Source organism: Bombina bombina, chromosome 6, assembly GCF_027579735.1.
Source record: "Bombina bombina isolate aBomBom1 chromosome 6, aBomBom1.pri, whole genome shotgun sequence".
NCBI lineage: Eukaryota > Metazoa > Chordata > Amphibia > Anura > Bombinatoridae > Bombina > Bombina bombina.
The window spans coordinates 218196638-218224146 of NC_069504.1; the positions used below are offsets into that span (position 1 = coordinate 218196638).

Genomic DNA, 27509 nt, shown 5'->3' on the forward strand with positions numbered 1-27509 from the left:
CACTTTTATACTTTGTTATTGTAATTTAAATGTGTAAAATGTAATTAATACATTTGTTAGAATATTTTATTTCATCATCAAAAGCCCACTGGTAATGTTCACTCAAACACTTGGCTTTAGTCCCCCAAACAATCTATAAATGGGTCAAGATATAAGTAGCGGACAATAAACCAAACCAGTTTATTGGGATTAAATCTGTTTATGTAGCTGCCAGCCAGAGAATGAGGGATTTAAACAAATTAAGTTCAGACGTAGCAGAAAAAAATCATAGGGTGGAGAACCTAAAATTTTATATAGTCATTCATTATTTCTGTCTTTGTGCCAGAACCCTGTGCACTTCATTACACAGAACATTAGCATATCCAAATACAAGAGGAATATTTCTATTAATAACACAACTAAATAATTTGTGAAAATCAAAAATACAGAAACACAAACAATTGTAATGAATATAATATTATTAAAAAGTGACACCGCCGTTTTTTAATTCAGTGGAAGTCAAAGGAAACAAAGCGTATTGTTATTTTTGTTCATTAGAGAGCCATTATAGTAAAAAAAAAAAAAAAAGGACTGTGCTAATTTGTTAGAGCAGGTAGTAACCCTTTGATGCTATGTGTATAACTCTTGCAAAGTCTACCTAGGTAGGCTCTCATGCGAAGGAATTAAGTTTTACCAGAGAACAGGAAGAAAAAAAAAAAGTTGTTATAATAGAAGTAAATTGGAACCTTTTTTAAAAAATTTGTTTCTAGCTCATCAAAGTTTAATCTTCTCTTCCAAATCACTTAAGACTTTCACAATTGGCCTGGTTAATTCTTATACACAGGTTAAGATAGCAGCTGCATTATTATTGACAGAGTTGTCCAGAGATCTGGTATTAATAAATAATCCATTTCACACCAATAACACGTTTTGCTGTTGGAGGAAGAGTTTGGGTTTGGCAATAAGGTCTGATATCTAATAGCTGTTTTGCCGATTCATTATTAAGGTGAGTGAACAAGTAATAAATTGAGCTTACATTTATGACAAGCATATTTGCTATGAGGTGTGTATCATCTGTTTCTTATTTGATCATGATTGGAAGCACCCTTTAGCTACCAAAGTAGGTTGTAGCACAGTGTGTATTTATGCAGTAGTATAGTGCTCTTCACCGTGATGTCCCGCAGTCTGTATAAAAAAAAAATAGAATACTGGTTACTTTAAAGGGCAATATATAGATATATTTTTGTTGCATCTAAAAGAATGCACTTTAATATGTAATACAGTTTTTGTTGTTTAAAAACAAATCATGCATTTGTGTTTCAATCTTCGCATGGATTTCACTTTCCACCAATAGAACTTTGGAGAACTTCCTTAACCCCTTAGTGACCAGACCACTTTTCCATTTGTTGAACGTTTGGGACCAGGGCTATTTTTACATTTCTGCAGTGTTTGTGTTTAGCTGTAATTTCCTTCTTACTCATTTACTGTACCCACACATATAACGTTTTTCTCGCCAGTAAATTGACTTTCTAAACAGGGCCGGACTGGGGAATCAGACCGGCCCTGGAAATTTGTATAGACCGACCCAGCCCCGCCCCCTCCAGCCAAACCACGCCCCTTCAACCCAGCCCATACAAATTCTGAAACTTGCCACTCAGAAATAATGCTGCAGTGCTCCCCTCCCTGTTTTATTAAAACATAAGTACTGTACCAATGACAAAGCGCAGGGGGCATCAGGTAATGCAGCAGGTAGGGAGTGAGGAGGAGCGCAGGGAGCATCAGGTAATTATGCAGCAGGCAGGGGGTGAGTGGAGAAAAGTATGATATGTGGGATAGGAGCAGAGATGTGAATTGGCTTTAAAAAAAAAATAATGAGATGATGTAATTACATTCTTAATATTAATTTGTAAAAACAACATATCTACATATAAAAAATAAATCCTGTAAATTTTGTGTCATAAATACATTTGTTAGTACTGTCTTAGAAATTCAACACTCACTAAGGGTGGAAGCCTGTCTGTCCTCAAAATCTGACACACTGCAGAGCATACAAACTAACATACACACATAGTAACACCATTACACAGCGTACACACACACACATGTACAGAGTCTCAAATTCCCAGCAACACACCCTGCAGAGCATACAAATAAACATGCACACACACCACATTCATGCAGACACACAACAACATGCACACACACCACATTCATGCAGACACACAACAACATATGCACACACCACATTCATGCAGACACACAACATTCATGCAGACACACAACAACATACATACACACACACCACATTCATGCAGACACACAACATACACACACACCACATTCATGCAGACACACAACAACATACACACACACCACATTCATGCAGACACACAACAACATACACACACACCACATTCATGCAGACACACAACAACATACACACACACCACATTCATGCAGACACACAACAACATACACACACACCACATTCATGCAGACACACAACAACATACACACACACACCACATTCATGCACACACAACAACATACACACACACCACATTCATGCAGACACACAACAACATACACACACACCACATTCATGCAGACACACAACAACATACACACACACCACATTCATGCAGACACACAACATACACACACCACACACACCACATACATGCAGACACACAACATACACCCCCTAGATTCAGACACACAGCAGACACACAACATACACATAGATTCAGTCACAGCATGCACATACACAGCATATGCACACTACACATCATTCACTTTCTTATAGGCAGACACACAAACATGAACATTCTACTACAACTAGGCATAGCATATACACATTTATTTAATACAGAAGGGACAAATAAGTACCACCCCACAGCTTTAATTTAGATGTGGCTGTTTTTTGTTTCAGGTAGTATAAACTGTGCTTAGCATTGCATTGTGTGCCTGCAAATAGGAATAATAAAACGTTAGGTATGTCAGCCCAGTGTCACTGACCTGTACTGTAAGTGCTGAGTTCCAGGGATAATAAAAACTTGTTTCCTTCCCTATGTGGTCATTCAAGCAGCCAATACATGAAGCATGGGGGAGGGTGATGGAGAGAGAGAGAGGGCAGCGTGGTGCTGGCTGCTGCTGTAAATCTGTCAAAGCAAACTAGTGCGGCAGCTCCTGCTAATTACGAAACGGCTAAGACAGTAAATAATGTAAGCAAAACTGGCTGCTAGTTGTTCACTGGCTCAGCTGCCCCCAATAAATTAGTATAGTACCTTAAGTTCAGTTGCCGGCTGCTGTCCTGAAGTTCCCGCCTGCGGCCCCCTCTGAGGTGATGTCTCTTCAGACTTTCAGCTTGCTTCAGCCCTGGACGGTCTGGACCCTGGCTGCTCCCACTGTCTGTGTGTATCTGTCTACACATGTGACGTGACCCCACTTGCCGTGGCCTGACTCACTCCTGACTGAGTCCTGACTCCTGAGCTGATAGCGAAGCACGCAGCCGCTCCCAGGCTGTCAGGCTGAGGCTCCCGCTCCCTCCACATAATGTCACGTGGTGACGCATGCTGGTGAGACACTCTCCTGACATCATCACAGCCGCCGTCCCCGCTCGCCCACCTGCTGACCCGGCCCATAGGAACTGACAGTCACACAGTGAGTGACAGTAACTTAGTTCAGTCAGTTTTGGTAGTTGCGGTCAGAGTGAGGCAGCAGCGGTCGGATGGAGAGAGGGACAGTGGTTAAGGGGTTACAAGCAACAATATATAAGTTAGAAGTTTAATAATAATAAATAAAAATAACAACTTTTACTACAGTAACTACACGGATGCTGCTGCTGCAGCAGTGGGGAGGGGAGAGTACTACTAACTTGTATAAGGGACTGGTGTGGATACCTTTATCTTACCGGCCGGCGCGGCCGCAATTAGCAATATCAAAGCTGCAATAATTTAGACAGCAGCCCAGCTGAGCTGCCGGCCGGCGGCCCACCGGGATTTTTCCCGGTATCCCGGCTGCCCAATCCGGCCCTGTTTCTAAAGATACCATTATTTTCATCATATCTTATAATATACTATAAAAAAAATATATAAAGTATGATGGGAAAAAACACACACACTTTTTCTAACTTTGACTCCCAAAATCTGTCACACATCTACAACCACCAAAAAACACCCATTCTAAATAGTTTCTAAATTTTGTTCTGAGTTTAGAAATACTCAATGTTTACATGTTCTTTGCTTTTTTTTGCAAGTTATAGGGCAATAAATACAAGATAGTTACATTGGAACACTGATATCTGTCAGGAATCCCTGAATAACCCTTTATGTATGTATGTATGTATGTGTATATGTATATATATATATATATATATATATATATATATATATATATATATATATATATATATATATATATATATATATATATATATATAATTTTAGTAGACAACCCAAAGTATTGATCTAGGCACATTTTGGTATATTTCATGCCACCATTTCATTGCCAAATGCGATCAAATAAAAAAATAGTTAATTTTTTCACAAACTTTAGGTTTCTCACTAAAATTATTTACAAACCGCTTGTGCAATTATGGCACAAATGGTTGTAAATGCTTCTCTGGGATCCCCTTTGTTCAGAAATAGCAGACTTATATGGCATTGGCGTTGCTTTTTGATAATTAGAAGGCTGCTAAATGCCGCTGTGCACCACATGTGTATTATGCCCGGCAGTGAAGGGGTTAATTGGGAGCTTGTAGGGTTAATTTTAGCTTTAGTGTAGTAGACAACCCAAAGTATTGATCTAGGCCCATTTTGGTATATTTCATGCCACCATTTCACTGCTAAATGCGATCAAATAGAAATAAATACCTAACTTTTTCACAATTTTAGGTTTCTCACTGAAATTATTTACAAACAGTTGGTGCAATCATGGCACAAATGGTTGCCTGATGAAACGGCTGTTAGAGCCGAGAAACGCGTAGTATATTGCTATATGCTCACCTGTATGAACATTTGTATCACAGCCATTTGTCACAAGAATAAAGACTTTGATTTTGTCTTATGGCTCTGACACTTACTTGGTGAGATCAGCATTACCATACACCTGCTTTGGAGGAGTTTTGAGACCGGAGGGAGCCAGCTGGTTAGCTCTGATAGCCAGCTAGTGTCTACAAGCACATAAGTGTGCTCTAACAAATTGTGAGTACCCTGTGTGAAAATTTGTTGCTGTTATAATTTGCTATCACAGATACACACATTTGGGCGCTTTGTATTTGCAGACTGGGAGTGAGCTGTGACCGGAGGGACCCAGCTGGGTATCTCTGATAGCCAGCCCGCAACTACAAGCACATAAGTGTGCTCATTGAAATTGTGAGTAGTCTGTGTTTAGATCTGCTGCTACTTTAAATCATCATCTGTTACAGATACACACATTTGGGCGCCTCTCTTGTGTTTTCATCGGTTGTAAATACTTCTCTGGGATCCCCTTTCAGAAACAGCAGACATATATGGCTTTGGCATTGCTTTTTGGTAATTAGAAGGCCGCTAAATGCCACTGCGTACCACACTTGTATTATGCCCAGCAGTGAAGGGGTTAATTAGGTAGCTTGTAGGGTTAATTTTAGCTTTAGTGTAGAGCTCAACCTCCCACCTGACACATCCCACCCCTCTACCTACTTGCCGCCATCTTGGGTACTGGCAGCTGTCTGCCAGTACCCAGTTTGCCCAAAAAAGTGTTTATTTTTTTTAATTTTTTTATATTCAAAATAAAGTTTTTTTCTGTAGTGTAGCTGTCCCCCTCACCCCCACCCCTCAGATTCCATGGCCAATATTTAATTTCTCCCCCCCCCTGTCCACCACGCCACAGGCCACGAGTGAACATGCACAGGAACCGGAAACACCAATTGATGGTCCACCCACCAGCCTCCCTGCTGCTGCTCCCACCCACCAACGATCGGCACCATCAATGGCCGATGCAGGGGTTATGCTTGCTTATTGGTGGGTAAATGTAAGCAAGTGCTATCCATGGTGCTGAACCTAAAATGGGCTGGATGCTAAGATTACATTCCTGCTTTTAAAATAAAGATAGCAAGAGAATGAGGAAAAATTGCTAATAGGAGTAAATTAGAAAGTTGCTTAAAATTTTATGCTCTATCTGAATCATGAAAGAAAAAATTTGGGTTCCGTGTCCCTTTTAACTATATCACTGACCAGGCATACACTTTCTAGTTGTTTCAAAGTCAAAATAAACCACTTCTCCTTGATTAGGTGTCCCTTTATATTGAATTGGACTGTTACCAACAGACAAAGTCTCAGTGCACATGGAAGAATATATTAGTACTCAAATTAATTTATTGATTTAAACAGAATGATGCACAAACACCAACATTTGTTCAATATTAATACTAAAGTTTAAACAATATATATATATATATATATTTATTATCATCAGGTTTTTGTAGAGCGCCAACAGATTTTGTAGAACTAGAAGCATAGGCAGTATACAAGGTAACATTTATAGTAATCAAATGGGTAGAGGGCCCTGCCAAGAGTTGCACTATTGCAGTCAATTCTTTTGAAGGTGATCTACAAACAGCTGGGCTTATAGGCTTACATGCTAAGGGTTCAAAACAATAGCAATGGAGGAGAGGAACTGGGGCTAGGAAATGTTAGTGTAGGTTGTATGCATCCATTAAAGCTTTCAAAACTAGGGGAGAGTCTTGTGGAGTGAGGCAGTGAGGTCCACAAGATGGGAGCCAGTCTGGATATATACATCTATATCTGATATATACTTTCTTTTTTTTTTTTTCTTTTTATTATGAAGATGCACTGTGCTAAATAGGCTAATTGAAAATCTGCACCAAAACACATTGTAACAGAGTATTCCCCTTTATTACCATTTATAAAATCACCAGTTCAAAAATCAAAATAATAGTTTTAACTATTGCATGTGAAATAGCACCTGAGTAGCGCTTGATGATTGGTGGCTAAATGTAACCAGGGTTCTGAACCAAAAATTGTCTGGCTCCTAAGCTTACATTCCTGCTTTTTCAAATAAAGATATCCAGTGGCGTCACTAGGGGGGTGCGGGCCGCACCTGGGTGACACCAAAAAAAAAATTTTTTTTTTTTTTTTTTTTAAATTTTATTGAAATTCAAAGAAATACAATGTTGAGATGCATAGATTATTTTATTAGAGGCTGGCATTTGTGAACATTAGTGGGACTGGGGAAGTTGTAGACACACAATTTTTTTGCCCCTTGAGCCAGTGCTGCAATTTCAACAAATAGTTTTCCTGGCTGCTTTTGCTTGTTTGTACTTTGCTCCTCCCCTGCCCAATTTCACTGCCCAATGTTGTGGGTGTGCCGTGGGGCTTGCAAAGTTGTGCTGCTAGCCTAAACCTGCCTGCCTATCTGTGCTCACTGCTCAGTGACATGCAGCCCAGGGTTGTGCACTGACAGACTTGGAACAGAGTCAGAGAGCCGAGTTTTCATAGTTTGCGCGCTTAAACCTTTTCTTCAGTGATTTATTTTAGAGTGCTCTGTTTATCTTTCATTTGATGTTCTGCTGAGCCAGGGAGCAGCTCTAGGCATGAGCTTCATAATTAATGCAGTGCAGTTTACATATTTTGTATGTGTGTGTCTGAGTTTTTGTGTGCCTCAGTGTTTTTGTGTGTGTGTGTCTGAGTGTGTTTCTGAATGTTTGTGTGTGCATCTGAGTATGTTTTTAAGTGTGTCTGAGTGTTTGCCTGTGTTTTTGTGTGTGTCTGCTTTCTGGGGGGGTTGACACCATGACTTACCGCACCGGGTGACACCAACCCTAGTGACGCCACTGAAGATATCAAGAGAACTTAGAAAAAAATGATAAAAGGATCAAACTAGAAAGTTGCTTAAAATTGAATGCTCTATCTTAATCATGAAAGAAGAAATGTGGGTTTAATATCCCTTTAAGCAATCATACAAGTAAACCAATGCTGCTTGCAGATCAGTGGCAATTATCTAATCATTAATGTCTTAAAGGGATAGTCTCTCTGAATCATGAAAGTTGAATTTTGACTAGAGCATGCAATTTTAAGCAATTTTCTGATTTACTCCTGTTATCATTTTTTCTTCATTCTCTTGGTATCTTTATTTAAAAAAGCAGTGAGGTGAGCATATGAGCTGGCCCATTTTTGGTTCAGAACCTGGGTAGCACTTTCTGATTGGTGTCTAAATGTAGCCACCAATCAGCAAGCGCTACCCAGGTTCTGAACAAAAAATGGGCTGGCTCCTAAGCCTACGTTCAAATAAAGATACCAAGAGAACAAAGAAAAAAATGATAATAGGAGTAAATTAGAAAGTTGCTTAAAATTGCATGCTCTAGGGGAGGTTCCGGTGGAGGTGGAGCTACACAGGTGTGGCTGCTCAGGTGTGCTATGCAGGTGCAGCTCTCAGGTGTGGCTCAAGCTGCAGCTCCAGTCTGATAGATGTTGGCGGCAGATCTCTCGCGGCGTGCCCCGAGTGAGGGGGCTATTTTCTCCAGGACAGTCAAAAGAAGATCTGATCCGGAACCCTAACCAGTGGCCTGTTACCCCACTGGCTCTTGCAAAACCCCAGCTACCTGGACCCTTGTTATTGGCAGTAATTACCTCTTGCCTGCATTCTAAAAATTAGATCTGTACCTCACTATCTTGGCCTCTCTTTCCGGTTTGGGACCCAATCTGCCCGCTCCGTAAGAACTGTGCCGTTTTACTTAGGAAATCCTCCCCCCCCCCTCAATACATTAAACCAATTCTGCCAGACAGAATTTGAACTCTCTGTGTCACCCCAAATTTACTTGCTGCTATTCTGTGGTTCTTTCAGCAGTACTGATACCTGGCTTCTTCTCTCCCCCTCTCCCTCCCCCACCGGTGCTGCGTGGGAGGGAGCCGGCCCTGGAGCAGGGGCTCAGTGAGGGGGCTGTTTTCGCTGGCTGGTCACGGTGTCGGAGCGGCGCCACTCTCTCCCCTTCCACCGATGATGCGTGAGGGGAGGTGACTACGGAAGCCTGGTAGTGTGGCGACACAGGAAGCGACAGGAACAACATTCCCCGGGCAGAGCTGTTCACCGGGTTACTGAGGCTGAAAGATAACTGACTGCCGGTGAGACAACATCAGAAGGGGTGAGTTCCTATTTCAATCCACCATCCTTGGCATGCTTAGGGGTCTCACCACCTGGCATTTTTTTGAGGGGGGAAGTGGATAACTGCGGAGGGGGCAGACGGACTTTAGAATTGAGAGTGGGGTACATTATGTCTAAGGACAGTTACTAAACAAAAGAGACTTCAAAAGACTCTGGGAGAAGTGGGAAAAAAATAAAAAAATAAAAATCTCCCTTTTGCCATTGGAAAAGTTTGTTGGAAAATTAAAGAGGGAAAAGAAAAAATATAACAAACATATATATATATATATATATATATATATGCTCTCTCACTTGCCAGCATATACTGTGAAGACATAGCTGGTTGGCAATACTTGTTAAATGCTTAGAATATCTTGCATATAGTTACAGAAATGCAACTACCTATTGCTACAATGTATTATCCTGTGTATTAATTGGCTGGGTTTAATAAGCTTATATTCAGAAACATTCAAATTGTACTATATTTGCACCTAGCAACCAGTGCTTGCTGATCTCATTTTTGTTTCAGCATATTGTTTGTGGGTATGTGATATATAAGGTTCTGGTGTTTGTAAACTTTAAATTACTATAAAGCTAAAATTAAATCTTTTGTATTACAGAATAAATAGTTAATTGCAGGATAGGTCTAGAGACACAATCAGTATTCTTATACTATATTTATTCCCTGTAGAAATCTCTATTTTTGTTTTTCTCAAAGCTCAGTAAGTTCACACCTAGACAAATACTCAGGTTGTAATATAAAGAAATCAGCATCATCTCAAGCTATTTAAAAAACTTCACTATATTAAAGTAAACTACATTGTTCTGGGCCAGTTGAAGGAGGAAGGAAAAAAAAAAAAAAGATACTGCACTACATTTTCACCTAACAACCAGAGCTGTTGATTTGATTTTTTTAACACATTTTGTGTGGTCATGTGAGATATAAGGTTTTGGTGCTATCTTAATAACAGAATATCACTAAGTTAAAACTTAATTTTGTGCATTATTCATTTGCTGTAGTAGTCAGTGAATTATATTATAGCTGTTTTTGTTGATACCTTAAGGCACTTGAAAGTTAATAGTCAATTGCTGAGTAGGTTCAGAGGTATACTTAGCACTGTTAACAGCAAATTTAACCCTATGAGGATACTTAAACTATACTATATCTGTTCTCAGCAATTAGTATTTGCTCCTTTGATTTTTCTCTTAGCTCACTACTTGTTTGTTATGTACAAAGCTCTGATGTTTTTCAAATATTAAAACATTATAAAGTTGAACTGACCTTGTTATATTTTCCTACTGCAGCTGTCAGCCAAGCATACTGTAGCTGTTACGGTTGATGTTTCAAAGTTAAATAATTGTTTGCTGGACAGCTGCAGAGGTACAATTAAGAATTCTTATAGTGCATCACCTGCTATATAAATTCCTTTTTTTTTTTTTTTTTTTTCTTCCAATGAAAGATACCTTTCTAATTACACTTAGTTATTTATAAATTGAACTCAGGTTAATAATTCTGCACAAAATTATTTTACACGCTACAAGGCATGCCTAGACTAAGCAGAGCTCTGGACATAGCCTTGTAGAGACAATCTAGTTGAAAGGTGCCAAGACAAGTGAGGGAGGTTCTTATATAAACAAACTTGATTCAGTTCAATATATCTAATTCCTCTGACCTCTCCCCTTAAAAATAAGTGTCAGGGACATACCACATAAAATTGATTGACTTTACAATTTTCACCCTGCTATAGTTAAATCACCCAGGGTCTGAGTTTATTCCTTTAAGTAACAGGTACTAGCCTCTAGGTAATATTACAGAGCAATTATTGTGTACAGTTGAGCAACCTCTTTTTAAAATACTACCATTGCTGTCAGGCTGCGCCTGACTCGGCGAGCGAGCCCTAATTCACTTCCTGGTTATCAGCTGTCTTTCTTCTTTTCTCTTCCTTCCTTTTGCCAACCAGGTTAATAACTAGCACAACCCTTGCCCCTGCACTACTCCCCACACTTAGATTCCTCCACCCCCTACCTCACTTTTTCCTGTCCCCTTTTTTTTTTTTTTTTTTTCCTTTGCACTGGGAGGTTCCTCTCCCCCAATATAGTCTACCCCCTTCTTTTTTCTTCTTGATTTTGGCACATGGATACATTTTTTCACTCTCACTCTAAGACTCCCTCGCCAGTCATGACCGCAAGGCAAAGAGATAGGAGAGCGAAGAACACCTCAGATGCTCCAACTGATTTACAAGTAACATCTGCCGCTGTACTCCCTATGACTGATACACTTGATATGCAAGTCTTAGTCACTAAAATTACGGAAGCTCTAACTCCCAATTTTGATGCGCTCAAATTAGAGATCAGACAAGATATTACACTGCTATCACAAGAAGTTACAGTTTGCCAACAGAATTAACGAAGTTGAACAAAGGGTGTCAGATGTGGAGGATCTTACCACTATTTATAGCGCTAACATAGAATCTACTAATCTCTCTATTACCACAATACAGGCTAAACTCGAAGATCTCGAGAACCGGGCCAGTAGGAATAACATTCGGCTAATAGGGGTCCCAGAGGATAAGAAATATGAGGACTTAAACTCTTTTATCTCTGAAGTACTACCCCAACTTCTTAAAATTCCATCTAACTACCCACATATCACAGTGGAAAGGGCACATAGGGTAGGCAGACCCTGGGTGGACAACAAAGGTAACCACAGACCCAGACCAGTGATAGCAAAACTTTTAAACTTTCAAGATAAAATTACATTGATGCAATTTTATCGAAAGAACCAACCTATTACACTTGGGGAAACTAAAATCCTCATGTTCCAGGATTTTTCAGCTGAGACAACATCTAAAAGGAAGGCACTAGCCCCCACTTGCACCAAACTAATCCAACAAGGATACAAAGCCACTATTATTTACCCCGCAAAACTTAAAATTACAGAGGGTGAGAATGTTTATATACTAAACAACATGCAAGAGGTAGAGCAACACTTGAAAGATTTTAACTTGGTAGGAACACAATTGCTAGGCCGAAAATAGGCCACTACTGTATGGTCCTTTTTTTTACTTTTTTCCTCTTTTTTTCTTAAGCTGTCATGAACATTAACCATGCTGGTCCAGAGGGGCATTCCCCAGGTGGGGTTATCTACTCCCCCCCCCTCTTTTTTTTTTTTTTTTTTTTTCTTCTTTCTTCTTCCTTTCCTCCCCCCCCCCCCTCCGCACTACCTGCATCATGTTACTAGTTTGATTTTAAATGGCAAATTTTAAATTAATTTCCTGGAATGTGGGTGGGATTTCTACCCCCATTAAGAGAAAAGCCATTCTTACGCACTTGAGGAAACTCGGGACGGACATGGCATTCTTACAAGAAACACATTTGACATCAGGGGAGTCCCTGAAACTCAGATCTTCCTGGGTGAAAGAAATTTTCTTCTCCCCGGGGGTTGGAAGGAAGAGAGGGGTGGCCATTCTAATAGGGAAAAAAATTAACCTAGAGGTTATTCACAGCGAAGTAGATCATGAAGGAAGATTTGTGATAATAAAAGTAAAAATCGGAAAAATAATCTTTACCATGTGTAACATTTATGCTCCTAACAAATTGGATCCAGATTTCTGGTTTAGGATCCAGGCCAAAATTCTCTCCATTCAGGAAGGCCATCTGGTCCTTGGTGGCGATTTCAACATGTCTCCTCATTGCCCATTGGACAGACTTAGAAACTCCAATAAAACACTCAAACAAAAAAAGGACAACTTAGAATCTAAATTAATAAAATTAATTACGCAGAATCTTGCGATAAAAGACGTCTGGAGGCTTCAGAACCCTGATGTCAGGGATTATACTTGTCTATCCAGGGCTCATAAAACCCTTTCTAGAATTGACCTATTTCTTATTAATGATAGGCTAAAGTTGTCAGAAGTAAAAGCAGATATACTGCCTATCTTTCTTTCAGACCACGGCCCTGTCTCACTGGAGTTCCAGCTCAACCACCTTAAAAACAGATCAACACGCTTCAACTTTCCTTCATACCTCGCGACCGATCTGAAATTTAAAAACTGGATCAAACTCAAATTTTCCGATTATCTACAACATAATCAAGCCCACATAGGTTCCCCTCTGGTTTTCTGGGAGGCAGCGAAGGCAGTGCTCAGGGGTGAAATTATAGCTTATAGTGCTGCAAGGCTTAGAAAAATTAGAACAAGAGAGAAAGAAATTACTAACGCAATAATTAATTCTTATAACTCTTATCTGCTGGAAAAATCTGCTACAAACTGGGCAAAATATGTCCGGGCCAAAAACGCTGGAGACGCATTCGCTGTCTTTCAGGAAACCCAGAGGGATCTAAGATTTCAAGCCAGGATCTATAGATTTGGAAATAAATCTGGCAAATTGTTGGCGAACCTGGTCAAAAGGGAGAAAAAGTCACCTCATATTGAGAATATTCAACAGAATGGTATCTATCTTAATAAATCTGATGAAATTGTTGAGGCATTTGTTAGGTATTATCAGGAATTGTACTCCTACAGGAGTTCAAACCTTACTGAAGCAGTAAAATTTTGGAGTCAAATTTCCTGTCCTAAAATTTCGGCTGAGATGGCTGATTCTCTCAATGCCCCAATTACCGAAATAGAGATTAAAAAAATCATTTCAGAGCTCGCCACTAATAAAGCACCAGGGCCAGATGGCCTTCCGAATGAGTTTTATAAAATTATGAGCTCAGAGGTCACCTCCTACCTTAAAAATCTATATAATAGTATGTATGCCGAGGGTAATCCAGTGGCTGCCTCCTTTTCTGCCTCCAACACTACTCTAATTCTGAAGGCTGGGAAAGATCCCACCCTCAGGGAGTCTTATAGACCCATAGCTCTCTTAAATGGAGACTACAAAATTCTATGTTCAGTTATTGCCGGGCGCCTTCAGACACCACTCGCCACTGTTATTCACCCGGATCAGGCTGGGTTTCTCTATGGTCGAAACTCCTCAGCAAAAATTAGGGAGGCTATAGTTATTGCAGAGTATTTTAGGACCATGCAGGTGTCGGAGAGTGGGGGAGACGGGATGGAACTGGACTCAGCTATCGTCTCGATAGATGCAGAGAAAGTGTTTGATTCAATACATTTTGATCATCTATTTACCTCTCTGGTTAATTTTGGTTTTAAGGACCAGTTCTTAAATTTTATCACAAATTTGTATAAAGCACCATGCACAAGGTTGATGGTTAATCAAACCCTCTCACCACAGATAATTCTTGGGAGGGGAACACGCCAGGGGTGCCCCCTGTCCCCCCTACTCTTCAACATCTCAATCGAACCGTTGGCAATCATGATTAGACAACAGTTGTCAGGAATTAGAATAGGTAACCAGGTCATAAAAATTGCTCTTTATGCCGATGATCTTCTCTTATATCTCTCGGATACCAAAACCAGTATCCCTAAACTTTTAGATATCACTGCCAGATTCGGGTCCTTTTCAGGTTACAAGATAAATGAAGCAAAGTCAGAATTGCTATGGCTCAGACAGAATAGTAACTCTCCTTCTGTTATCCCTTTTTCTGTGGCCAGAAACTCTCTCAAATATTTAGGTATTTTTATCCCTACTTTATCAGGGGAGATCTACGATCTCAATTTTTCTCCCATTCTAGCAAACATTAAGGAGAAACTTAAAAATTGGCAATCTCTACCACTATCTATCTCCGGTCGGATCGCCCTATTCAAAATGATTCTGCTTCCGAAACTTCTTTTTGTATTACAGAACGTTCCTCTAATTATGTTGGAAAGGGATATCCGCTGTCTCAATAGCATACTTAGTAGATTTCTCTGGCAGGAGAAAAGACCCAGAATATCCCTAAGTAAACTCTCTCTTCCAAAAAGCAGCGGTGGCCTTGCATTACCAGATATTCGTTTATACAACTATGCTTTCTTGGTCCGGGTGGTGGCTGATTGGATTTCACACAGTAATTATGTCACGAATAACCCCTTAGAGGAAGATATATGTAGTCCTTACCTACCGCTAGCCTTAATTCACTGCCCACCCAAAGAATTACCAGGGGAAATCAAACGGCTTAAATCCTTTTCTAACCCATTGAAGGCTTGGTGGAAAGTGAGTAGTTCACTATCCTTAAATTGTAAAGTTTCTCAGTATCTCCCACTAAGGGGGAACCCGAAATTTCCTGTAGGGTTGAACTCTGTAACATTTAAAAAATGGCATAACCTAGGCTTGGACAGGTTGATACAACTCTGGGACACAGAGAGAAAATGTGTCAAATCTTTCGATGAATTAAAAACAAAGTTTCAAATTAAGAACAAGGAATTCTTTGCATATTTGCAAAGCAGGCATCTCCTCTGTGAGTTGATGAGTGAGACAGGATGGAATTGGACTCTGGGTAAATTAGAAAGCTGGCTCACTTTGTTCAAAAACGGTGTCAGATCCATCTCTATGTGTTATCAGCTAATTAAACTCAGCAAGGGTGAATTAGAACTGGAGAAAATTACTTCCCTATGGAATCGACTGTTACCTCAATCAAACATTGATATAAAAACCGTCCAATCCTCAATTTGCAAAGTAGCCCAGGTGACTCTATCAGCCACCTGGCGGGAGATGCATGTCAAACTCCTACACAATGCATATTTCACTCCCGAAAAGGGCCATAAAATTCATAATTTTGCTTTTAATAAATGCCCAAAATGTGCGCTCCCTGCAGCTGACTTAATGCACGTGATTTGGACCTGTCCTAAAATAAGGCATCTTTGGTGGAAGCTAGAGTTTTGGTTCAATAAAACCTTAAAAGTCTCTCAACTGGCTCTTTCACAGCAACAGATCATCTTTGGTACAAAGCACCATAATCCAAATGATAAATTGATATTTCTTTCTATACTGGCAACTAGATATCTTATTTTTAAAAATTGGAAATTAAGAATAGCCCCATCTATTCCAGAGATCAAGAATTGTTTGAAAAAACAATGCTTGCTAGAACAAAGGGACACTAATCTAGATAATGACTCTGACATCAGACAATTTTTTGCCAAATGGTCAGCCTTTATTAGGTCATTGCCAGATACAGAGATGAATGACTTAATATTCCCATTCAGAAACTCGGAATTGGTACTTCTGGGTGTCTGGTAACAATTTATTAGTTGAGAAGAGCTTAGATGATTTTCTGGGATTCCCCTGGTCTCATACAATTGCACTCTCTTCCCTAGTTTCTGGCTTCGGCGGGGGGGGGGGGGGAGTGGATTCTTTCTGGGTTGTCCTTGTCCTTCCCCTTCCTTTTTCTCTTGTTTTGTTCTCCTTCCTCCCCCTTTTTTTTTTTTTTTTTTTTTTTTTTTTTTCCCCTCTTCCTTCTTCTCTTTCTCTTTTTTTTCTTTTTTGGCCTTGGCAACCCATGGTTGGTTGGGTTGACTAATTCAGAGATAAAATTTAGCAGAATATTTACTTGCTCACTGTTCTTGATTTAAATGTAAAACAATTTTGAACTGTTTGATTTTTGTGATTTCTTCTGACATTTGTTTTTGTAAATTACTGTTGACATTTAAATAAAACAATTAACAATAATAAAATGGAAAATATGGGAGATAATTACATGTGAGGAACCTAGGTGTCTTAGACTCTTGAGAAATTTCTGAGATATTTGAGAATTTATATGTTATGTGCAAATGAGAAATATTGAAGATAATTCTCTGTTGAAATTGTATTGCCTGTTTCTGTTCCTGATTCCTTGGGATCATATATTGTGATGTTATTGTATGATGTAATACTTGATGTTCACATGTGTTTCTCTCAATAAAAAATAAAATAAATAAAATTGCATGCTCTATCTGAATCATGAAAGTTGAATGTTGACTAGACTATCCCTTTAATGTCGCTGTTTGCTTCTAATATTCTACGTGTACAACAGAGAAGGCAGGGATGGGAAAACAAGTACTAGTTGCCAGAGGGAGATGCAGGACACTGCCAGGGGAGTGCCAATAAAAGCTAAAAACAACTTGACACAGCCATATATAAACTGAAGAAAATCTCAGTGTTCGGAAACATGTCCCTTTAATATGTACTTGATGTTTATTTTTATATTGATATAATTTATTTAGTAAAATGAAGCGCTGATCTTATAAACTCTCATGTATCCAATTTTATATAAAGTAACACATGGTTTTGCACATCTAATATAATGTTTAAGGGGACATTGAATCACAGTGCTTTGTGTTTAATGTTCCTGTCTCAAAGAAACCAGATTTTTTTTTTCTGTGGGAGTTGTCTCTATTAGCCAGTAAGAAATAGATACCTTGGATGTGTATAAACACATGCTTTCATTTAGTTTTGCTTTAACCTCTTAAGGACATATGACGGAATTTTTCCGTCATAAAACAATTGAGCAAACTGAAAGCTGTGTCCTTAAAGGGTTAAAATTAAAACTGTGTGCTCCTTTATTTAATGTCATGATCACTAGTGTTCTGTTTTATGTTGAATAATATACCCCCTAAGCACTAATATAACCTACACTAGTTTTTTTTTAAGTTTTTTCAACTTCCTCCTACACAAAATCAGTTTCCAATATATGTAGAGTAGGCTTTTGAATTAGGATACTGCATGTGTTTGGTTTAAAAGACTCACTCCTTAGAGTTAAAGGGACAGTCAACACCAGAATAATTGTTGTTTAAAAAGATAATCCCTTTATTACCCATTCCCCAGTTTTGCATAACCAACACAGTTATAATAAAACACCTTTTAACTCTGTGATTACCTTGTATCTAAGCCTCTGCAAACTGCCCCCTTATTTCAGTTTTTTGACAGACTTGCATTTTAGCCAATCAGTGCTTATTCCTAGGTAACTTCACGTCTATGAGCTCAATGTTATCTATATGACACACATGAACTAAGGCCCTCTAGTGGTGAAAAACTGTCAAAATGCATGCACATAAGAGGCAGCCTTCAAGGTCTAAGAAATTAGCTTTCAACTAAGAATACCAAGAAAACAAAGCAAAATTGTTGATAAAAGTAAATTGGAAAGTTGTTTAACATTACATACCCTATCTGAATTATGAAAGTTTATTTTGGACTTGACTGTCCCTTTTTAAGGAGACATGAAACAATGAGAAATAGAAGTGCACTCCACAAGCCTAACCCTGATACATATCTGCCGCTAATTGGCCTTAACAAAGGTACTACTTTAAGATACTGCAAAAAAAATGTTTTGCTATGGTTGTGCTAAACTTCTGTAACAAGTTCAGACTGGCTCCTCAAAATAAGTTTTGCTTCAGAAAATTATATGTATATATATATATATATATAATATATATAGATATAGATATATAGATATATATAGATATATAGATATATATATATATATATATATATATATATATATATATATATATATATATATATATATATAGATTCAGCTACCTCAGAAATGTTAATTTATTCCAAAACTGTATAACAATCTTGTCAATTACAGTGTGTTTATGTCCTTTTAGCTAATGTAAAAGAATGAAAGGTTTAGCCATTTTATGGTGGGAACCTGTTACCACCCTAGCTGTATTATCTAATCTATACCAAGTGTGTTAAACAGTTGATATGTCAGTGAGTCATCAACTTTTTTTTCCTAAAACAGTCAAATTTACTGAGCGTGACTCATGTAAATGCATTCACTCCTAATATTTCTACTCTGTACTTTTCCTAGTTTTTCAAATTCTTGATGTATTACACACAAAGGAAACGTGTGTGTGTGTGTATATGTATATCAAATTTTATTTATAAATTTATTTTTGTAATTTTTTCAAATTTTTTTTTTTAGAGAGTTACATAAACATGAGATCTTCTAAAGCAGTGAAAAGCAAAATTAATACTTAAAAATAAAAATAAAGAAACAGATCACATATACAGTTTCTATAGCTAAACCAAAAATACTAAATGGATAAGCCCAATTTAGACTTTCACACCTGATGAGAATTGGCAGACATGATGTCTAAATATGGGCATGTGGAGAGATGTAATGAAATCTTTAATTGGACCAAAATAAGATGATGAACTATGCATATACAAGTACTTTGTTTCTGCACTGCTGTTTGGCTTTTTTCAGCCTTTGATTACAATGGTGCTCCTAGGCAAGTAGGTGGTGTTGATTTGCAGCAAGAATTCAAGCATGTCTGTAATCTTGCTTGCTTTTTAAATAGCATTCCATGCAAATATGACTGTCTGAAGCGTAATATATTGTGGCCTGCATAATTTCACACATCAGCCTAATAGCTGTGTACTGATTTTGCATGCTACCTCTTGATTTTTGAGGTGACTTTTGACGTCAATCATCTGGATCACTTGATAACCCTTTTGAGTGCTAAGCTGAATTTTAATATTTTTCTGTTTACTATTTTCAAAAAACATATTTTTTTACTATTTTATTTTTTCCCCCAGATCCCCAAGACTTATACCATTGGAAAGGTTAGGCGATTGGGGATCTGTAGCTGCTTAGATCCCTGAGATACAGGTGTCTAAGCAGCATGCCCCCTTTCCCTATACTTTGTATTGACAATTTTAAATAAAGTTGCACGGTGACGTCATTGCGCGTGACGTCACCACGCGTGAAGGGAAGCCCCGGCGATGCCTGTCACTATGCAGGCCCGATCGCCGGGGTAGGAGCGGGTGGGGGCCCCCAGATTGCAAAAAAGGTAGTTGAGTGCTAATGACGGCTCTGAGCCGTCATTGGCGCTCAAGGGGTTAAATAGGCACCTAAGTAGCAGATGGGATAACACTTCACAATCTCTCTGTTTAGGCAGAAGTAAATTAACCAAGCAGGGATATTATAAATCCTGACATAACTTATAGTCTCTTTAGCAAAAGTAGCTAGGAAATGCAGTTATTGCTGAAATGACCAACAGCATAGCATAGTTATGAGAACCTCACTTGTCAAGGAATGGCAGACAATGATGATAAAAAACAAATCTTTAATCATTAGTAAAACCAAAATCCTTACAATACAAGTGGGTGGACAATGTGTAACAATAAAATTTGCTACGCGTTTCTCGGCTCACTTAGCCGTTTCCTCAGGCATATTAAAAACACATTTTTAGCCCGGCTATATAGTGCCGCTCATTACCAAACCAAAACTATACCCTCCCCCTTCCTTTGCTAGGGGGTGTGTGTAGGCTATCCAATCAGTGAATATCATTTTCATACCCAAAAGTTGTTATCATACAACCACCAACTCTCACTTGGTATACAAATAAATAATGTATCCATAATGTCCCTACATTTAACAAATCACATACTAAAACATATTTAAAAACAAATTCAAAGAAACACTTGTTGCAATTGCTCTTTCACCTATTGTCGTATAGCCAGTCTATATTTTGTTCAGCATGTGAATATTCTCCTCTATAAGATTGTAAAAGTAAACATGATGGTTCACATTAAAAACACTGAAATCGGATTGTCGACCCTAATATATCTCAGCAATATAAACATATTTCACCTCCAAAGTACAACCAAATCGACGATTGAACCATTACTTTTGGTATAGTTTGTATATAAGCTTAACTGAACATATAATAAAATATATAAACCTAACAATTTTAATGTTCCGGCTCCTAAAATAATTTTTATGACAATAAATCAGCTAGTACAATTTGCACTGGCCACTGTATTTATATAATTTTGATACATTAAATGCACTGTATTTTTAGTGAAGAAAGTTCGCCAGTAAAATTTTTTCACTGACCGGCAAATTTATGTGATAGTGATATATATAGTGCACCGGATACTAAGTAACAAAAATTTTATATAATAATACGTGTAATAAGAATTTTGTATAAAATCTATATATATAAGCGTACAATTATTATTATTTATAAATCTATATGGAATATAAAATTTCCCTCAATCCATCTATCATCTGTGGTACAATTGTAATAATATATATTAATATTGTGTGATAAAATATAATGTGAAAATGTAGTGATTATACTAGTATAAATGTAATGTGAAAAACTAGTAATAACTAGTGCATAAGTGTGATAGTAATAGAAGTATCCCTTTGTTTGTGTACTAATTGTATTATGCAACCATCTAATGCAGATATAAATTGTGACTCTAAAGTGAATACATTACCAATATACATATATATATACATATACACACATATATATATACATACATATACATATATATACATTTCATTTAGGATTTTTTTAAAAATGCATAACATTATAATCTTAGTGATATGTGTTTATTAATGTGAACAACACCTCTATATTTCTCTATATGTGCTTATAATTTGGTGTGTTTATGTGTGGAATAGATCAATAATGTAATCTTGAACTTCAGTGTAACAGGCCGATATAAACATTGAATATGGTCTAATATATCGTATATTATAAAATAATTAAATTACAGGAACTAACATACTGAATGTCTGTAAGGACATCAAAATAATAATATTATGGTGTATATAACTGTACTGACAATCCTCCCCTAACTTGACTATTAATAATGATCTGTCTATAATCAAAACCCGTGTGATGTGTTTTGCTCTCAAAAGGCTGCAGAGTCTATCACTTCATTTAATCCCTCAGGGAACAGGGAACCAAATTTATGGATCCAATAAGTCTCTCTTTGACGTAGCTTATTGAATCTGTTATATCTATTGGAACAGGGTATTGTTTCCAAAGGTGTGATTCTAAAACTACAGGGTTCCCCATTGTGTTCTTGAATATAGTGTCTAGATACACTGTGTTTATCTGACTTCTTTATGACATTTCTATGATGTTCACTCCATCTAGTCCGTATATTGCGTGTAGTACGCCCCAGGTATTGTACCCCACAAATACAAGATAACACGTAAATTACAAATCTGGAGCTGCAGTTGAGATGTTCTTTAATTTGAAATGTTTCCCCAGTTGTATGGGCTTTTATACTTTTAGCACCATGAGTTATAGAGTGACACATGTGGCATCTGGATTTTCCACACTTATATGTACCCCTGTTATTAGTACCAATACTACCCATGTTCCTAATGGCTTTTTTTGAAATTACCACCTTACTGGGGGCCAGAGATTGTTTTAAATTTGGAGCTCTCCTAAAAACTATACTGGGTTGACTATTAAGATTTCTCTTTAATATGGGGTCCCTCAATAAAATTGGCCAATGTTTCTGTAGTGTCTTCTTAATCATCTTATGATTAGAATTGAATTGGGTTACAAACAAAGGTTGTTCTATACCGTTGGAGGATTTTTTTCGATTATTTTTCTGTATCTTCTTCTTATGAGGGTCTAGTATAGTGGATCTATCCATCCTACATGCTTTGGTGTATCCCTTATTTATTATTTCTGAGGGGTACCCTTTTTCTTTAAATCGTTCTATTAAAATTTGGGATTGTTCATGAAATTTGTCATCTGAGCTGCAATTTCTTTTAATACGACAAAATTGACTGAATGGAATATTGTTTTTCCATTGTACAAAGTGATTGCTATTATAATGTAAAAAATTATTGCAATCAACTGTTTTGAAATAAGTGCTAGTGCAAACATTATAGTCCTTATCCCAAGTCAAAGTCAAATCCAAATATTCAATAGTATCTGGCTGTACATTGGAGGTGAACTGAATGCCCATCTCATTATCATTCAGATATGTTGTAAACAGTTGTGCCTCTTCTATAGTCCCCTTAAAAACAAATAAAAGATCATCTATGTATCGGCCATAGAACACCAGGTTGCCCCACCAATTGGATTTATAAATATATTTCTCCTCATAGTAACCCATGAATAAATTTGCAAAACTTGGGGCAAACCTGGTGCCCATGGCCGTACCTTTGATTTGAAGATAAAACTCATCTAAAAATTTAAAATAATTGTGTTTCAAAATGAAATTAATTAATTCCAACAAGTATTCCTTCTGTATATCTGGCATAAACACATCATCCTCCAAATAATGTTTGACCGTAGACAACCCCAATTCATGGGATATATTTGAATAGAGGGCACTGACATCTGCAGTAACCCAAATTACATCTTTATTACATTTGATTTGCTCAAGTTTGTGTATCAGATCAGTTGTATCCCGAATAAAGGATGGAAGATTCTGAACATATCTTTGCAGATAACTATCTATATACTCCGACAGTTTATCAGTCAAACTATTGATACCTGCAATAATAGGCCTCCCTGGGGGCCGTACAGGATCTTTGTGCACCTTTGGGAGATGGTAGTAGTAGGGTACTGAAGGGTGGATAGATTTATAAATCTATATTTATAAATATAGATTTATAAATAATAATAATTGTACGCTTATATATATAGATTTTATACAAAATTCTTATTACACGTATTATTATATAAAATTTTTGTTACTTAGTATCCGGTGCACTATATATATCACTATCACATAAATTTGCCGGTCAGTGAAAAAATTTTACTGGCGAACTTTCTTCACTAAAAATACAGTGCATTTAATGTATCAAAATTATATAAATACAGTGGCCAGTGCAAATTGTACTAGCTGATTTATTGTCATAAAAATTATTTTAGGAGCCGGAACATTAAAATTGTTAGGTTTATATATTTTATTATATGTTCAGTTAAGCTTATATACAAACTATACCAAAAGTAATGGTTCAATCGTCGATTTGGTTGTACTTTGGAGGTGAAATATGTTTATATTGCTGAGATATATTAGGGTCGACAATCCGATTTCAGTGTTTTTAATGTGAACCATCATGTTTACTTTTACAATCTTATAGAGGAGAATATTTACATGCTGAACAAAATATAGACTGGCTATACGACAATAGGTGAAAGAGCAATTGCAACAAGTGTTTCTTTGAATTTGTTTTTAAATATGTTTTAGTATGTGATTTGTTAAATGTAGGGACATTATGGATACATTATTTATTTGTATACCAAGTGAGAGTTGGTGGTTGTATGATAACAACTTTTGGGTATGAAAATGATATTCACTGATTGGATAGCCTACACACACCCCCTAGCAAAGGAAGGGGGAGGGTATAGTTTTGGTTTGGTAATGAGCGGCACTATATAGCCGGGCTAAAAATGTGTTTTTAATATGCCTGAGGAAACGGCTAAGTGAGCCGAGAAACGCGTAGCAAATTTTATTGTTACACATTGTCCACCCACTTGTATTGTAAGGATTTTGGTTTTACTAATGATTAAAGATTTGTTTTTTATCATCATTGTCTGCCATTCCTTGACAAGTGAGGTTCTCATTACCAAGCCGCTGCTAAGTGAAGTCTCAGTACACTGATTTACTGTGAGGCGCCAGTGGATCTGTCATTATCCACACCTGCGAGGAGAGAGCATACCGGAGAGAGCAAGCTGGTTTGCTCTGATAACCAGTCCGTTCCCACAAGCACACTGGTGTGCTCTGCAAAAGTGTGAGTACCCTGGAAATTGAATACTGCTGTGTGAAATATATTGGGTCTGTGGATACACACAATGGTCGATCTTGTTTGTGTTTAAATCCTACACAGATTGGCTTCGTTTTGGAAAAAGAAGGATCCTGATTCTGAATCAGGGAGAGTCCACTGCCGACAGTCAAAAAAGAAAAAAATTTTGAACTTATGTGTCCAATTATAAGACTATACATTTTCTAGTGGACTTTTAAACTGGGACATTTCATTTAATGAGGTACCATTATCCATTATTATATACCATTGTTCATTTGTTTTTAAAAAATCTTTTTAAATTGGGTATACACAATTTTTAATCATATTAGCGCCCTCTGGTGTTACATGCACTTGTTATAGGAGTCTGATTCACTTTACTTTCATAGTATATGTGTTGAGAGGTGCAGCTGTAGTTTTATTATATATATCAGACTGTTAATTATCATTTGTCTGTAAAGGGTTTTTTTATATATTTTTTTCGTGTGAAGCCCATATTCATATGGGTTTCTTTGACTAGAGATATTCCTTCTAATTGCACTTTAGCGCCCTCTAGTGATTGTACATCACACATATTTGATCTGAGCATAGCATAGTTGCCAACATTTAAAAAAAAAATTCCAGGGGATACTTTGAAGTAGAGCAAGCAGTTTACCGGAGTCAGAGGTGGGACCAAGTCATTGGTTTGCAAGTCACAAGTACGTATCAAGTCTTTTTATTTAAGTCCCAAGTCAAGACAGGCAAGTCCCAGGTCAAGTCCAGAGTCAAGACAAGCAAGTCCAAGTCAAGTCTCGAGTCAACAAAGGCAAGTCTAGGTCAAGTCCTCAGCTTTAAGCTTCAAGTGTTCAACAAGTCATTAGTACTCTTTGCATAATATAGGCTTAGAGTATTAATTACTGTATATAATGTATACTAATTCATATCAGGAAGGTGTTTAAAATATGTTTATCTTTTCCAAGTTCAATTTAATGTGAAATTTAAATTTTGAAATTGTCACATAAGGATAAACAGTGAAAAACAGTACTTATTGGTAAATGAGAGTAACAAAATTATTATATAAATAACAAAATTGCCAAGTAGTGATGTCGCAAATAGTTCCCGGCGAACATAGCTTGTTCGCCGCGGCGGGCGAACATATGCGATGTTCTATCCGCCCCTATTCGTCATCATTGAGTAAACTTTGACCCTGTATCTCACAGTCAGCAGACACATTTCAGCCAATCAGCAGCAGACACTCCCTCCCAGACCTTCCCAGCTCCTGGACAGCAGCCATTTTAGATTCATTCTGATCCTGCATTCTTAGTGAGAGGAGGGATAGTGTAGCTGCTGCTGATTTTATAGGGGAATTGATAGCTAGGCTAGTGTATTCAGTGTCCGCTACAGTCCTGAAGGACTCATCTGATCTCTGCTGTAAGGACAGCACCCCAAAAAGCCCTTTTTAGGGCTAGAACATGGTTTTTTTTTTTTTGTTTTTTTTTTTTTTTTTGCCTGTGTAATTTTGACTGTGAAACATCAGTCTGCTAGTGTAATCTAATAGCAGTTGCCTGCCTGCCAGCGTGTGTGCCAGGCCCACTTGCCAACTAGTGCCACCACTCATATCTGTTGTAACAGTAGTGTAAATTTAAAAAAAAAAACTTTTTTGACTGTGAAACATCAGTCTGCTAGTGTAATCTAATTGCAGTTGCTTGCCTGCTAGCGTGTGTGCCAGGCCCACTTGCCCAGTGCCACCACTCATATCTGGTGTAACAGTAGTGTAAATAATAAAAAAAAAAAAAAACTTTTTTGACTGTGAAACATCAGTCTGCTTGTGTAATCTAATTGCAGTTGCCTGCCAGCGTGTGTGCCAGGCTCACAACGTATACTGTGCCCACTTGCCCAGTGGCACCACTCATATCTTGTTTAATAGTAGTGTAAGTGTACATTTTAAAAAAATGACAGGCAGAGGCAGGCCACCTCGCAGGTGCCGTCATGGTGCTGTGATTCCCTTTGGCCATAGAATAATGCCCAGTGTTCAGAGGCCACGTCCCATGAACTCGAAAAGTTCTGAGGAAGACATAGTTGACTTTTTAACACAGGACACCCAATCTTCTATAGCTTCCGCTCCGAACCTTGATGCACCATCCTCCTCCAGCTTATCTTCGGGCACCTCTCAAGTTACCACCACTCGCCCGCCTGTCGCCACCACCAACACTCGCACCACAGCCGCTTCACTTGATGTGTCAGAGGAGTTTTTTACACATCAGTTGGAAGAAATGAGTGATGCGCAACCATCATTGACAGAGGATGTAGATAACAGTGATATGTCTCAGTCAGGCAGCATTACAGACATGGACATATGGTGTGATGATGATGATGATGTTGTACCCGCTGCTGCTTCCTTTGTTGATTTGTCAGATACAAGTGAAGCGGTTGATGATGACGATGCGTCCGTGGATGTCACGTGGGTGCCCACTAGAAGAGAAGAAGAACAGGGGGAAAGTTCAGATGGGGACACAGAGAGGAGGAGACGAGTTGGAAGCAGGGGGAGGTCGTCGCAAGGAGCTAGTGGCACAGTCAGACAGCATGCATCGGCACCCGGGGTCAGCCAGACAGCACGCCAATCAACGCATGCTGTTGCCACCACCAGAATGCCGTCATCGCAGAGCTCAGCAGTGTGGCATTTTTTTGTGTGTCTGCCTCTGACAACAGCGATGCCATTTGCAACCTGTGCCAAAAGAAACTGAGTCGTGGGAAGTCCAACACCCACCTAGGTACAACTGCTTTGCGAAGGCACATGATCGCACATCACAAACGCCTATGGGATCAACACATGAGTAGAAGCAGCACACAAACTCAAAGCCGCCATCCTCCTCCTGGTCCAGCATCTTCAGCCACGTCAACCACTGCTGTCCTCCTTGCCCCCTCTCAACCATCCGCCACTCCGTCTCTCTTCCGGAGCAGTTCCTGCTCATCTGCCCACAGTCAGGTGTCTGTCAAGGACATGTTTGAGCGTAAGAAGCCAATGTCA

The 27509-nt window shown here is 38.3% G+C and overlaps 1 long non-coding RNA gene across 1 annotated transcript in view; it reads right to left on the reverse strand.

The window, feature by feature from the left end:
- Positions 1 to 27509, reverse strand: part of LOC128665009 (uncharacterized) — a 46147-nt gene that overhangs the window by 10061 nt on the left and 8577 nt on the right. Inside the window, exon 2 of the long non-coding RNA XR_008402961.1 lies at positions 1016 to 1164. This is a non-coding gene — a long non-coding RNA (uncharacterized LOC128665009). The remainder of the gene's footprint in view (positions 1 to 1015; positions 1165 to 27509) is intronic.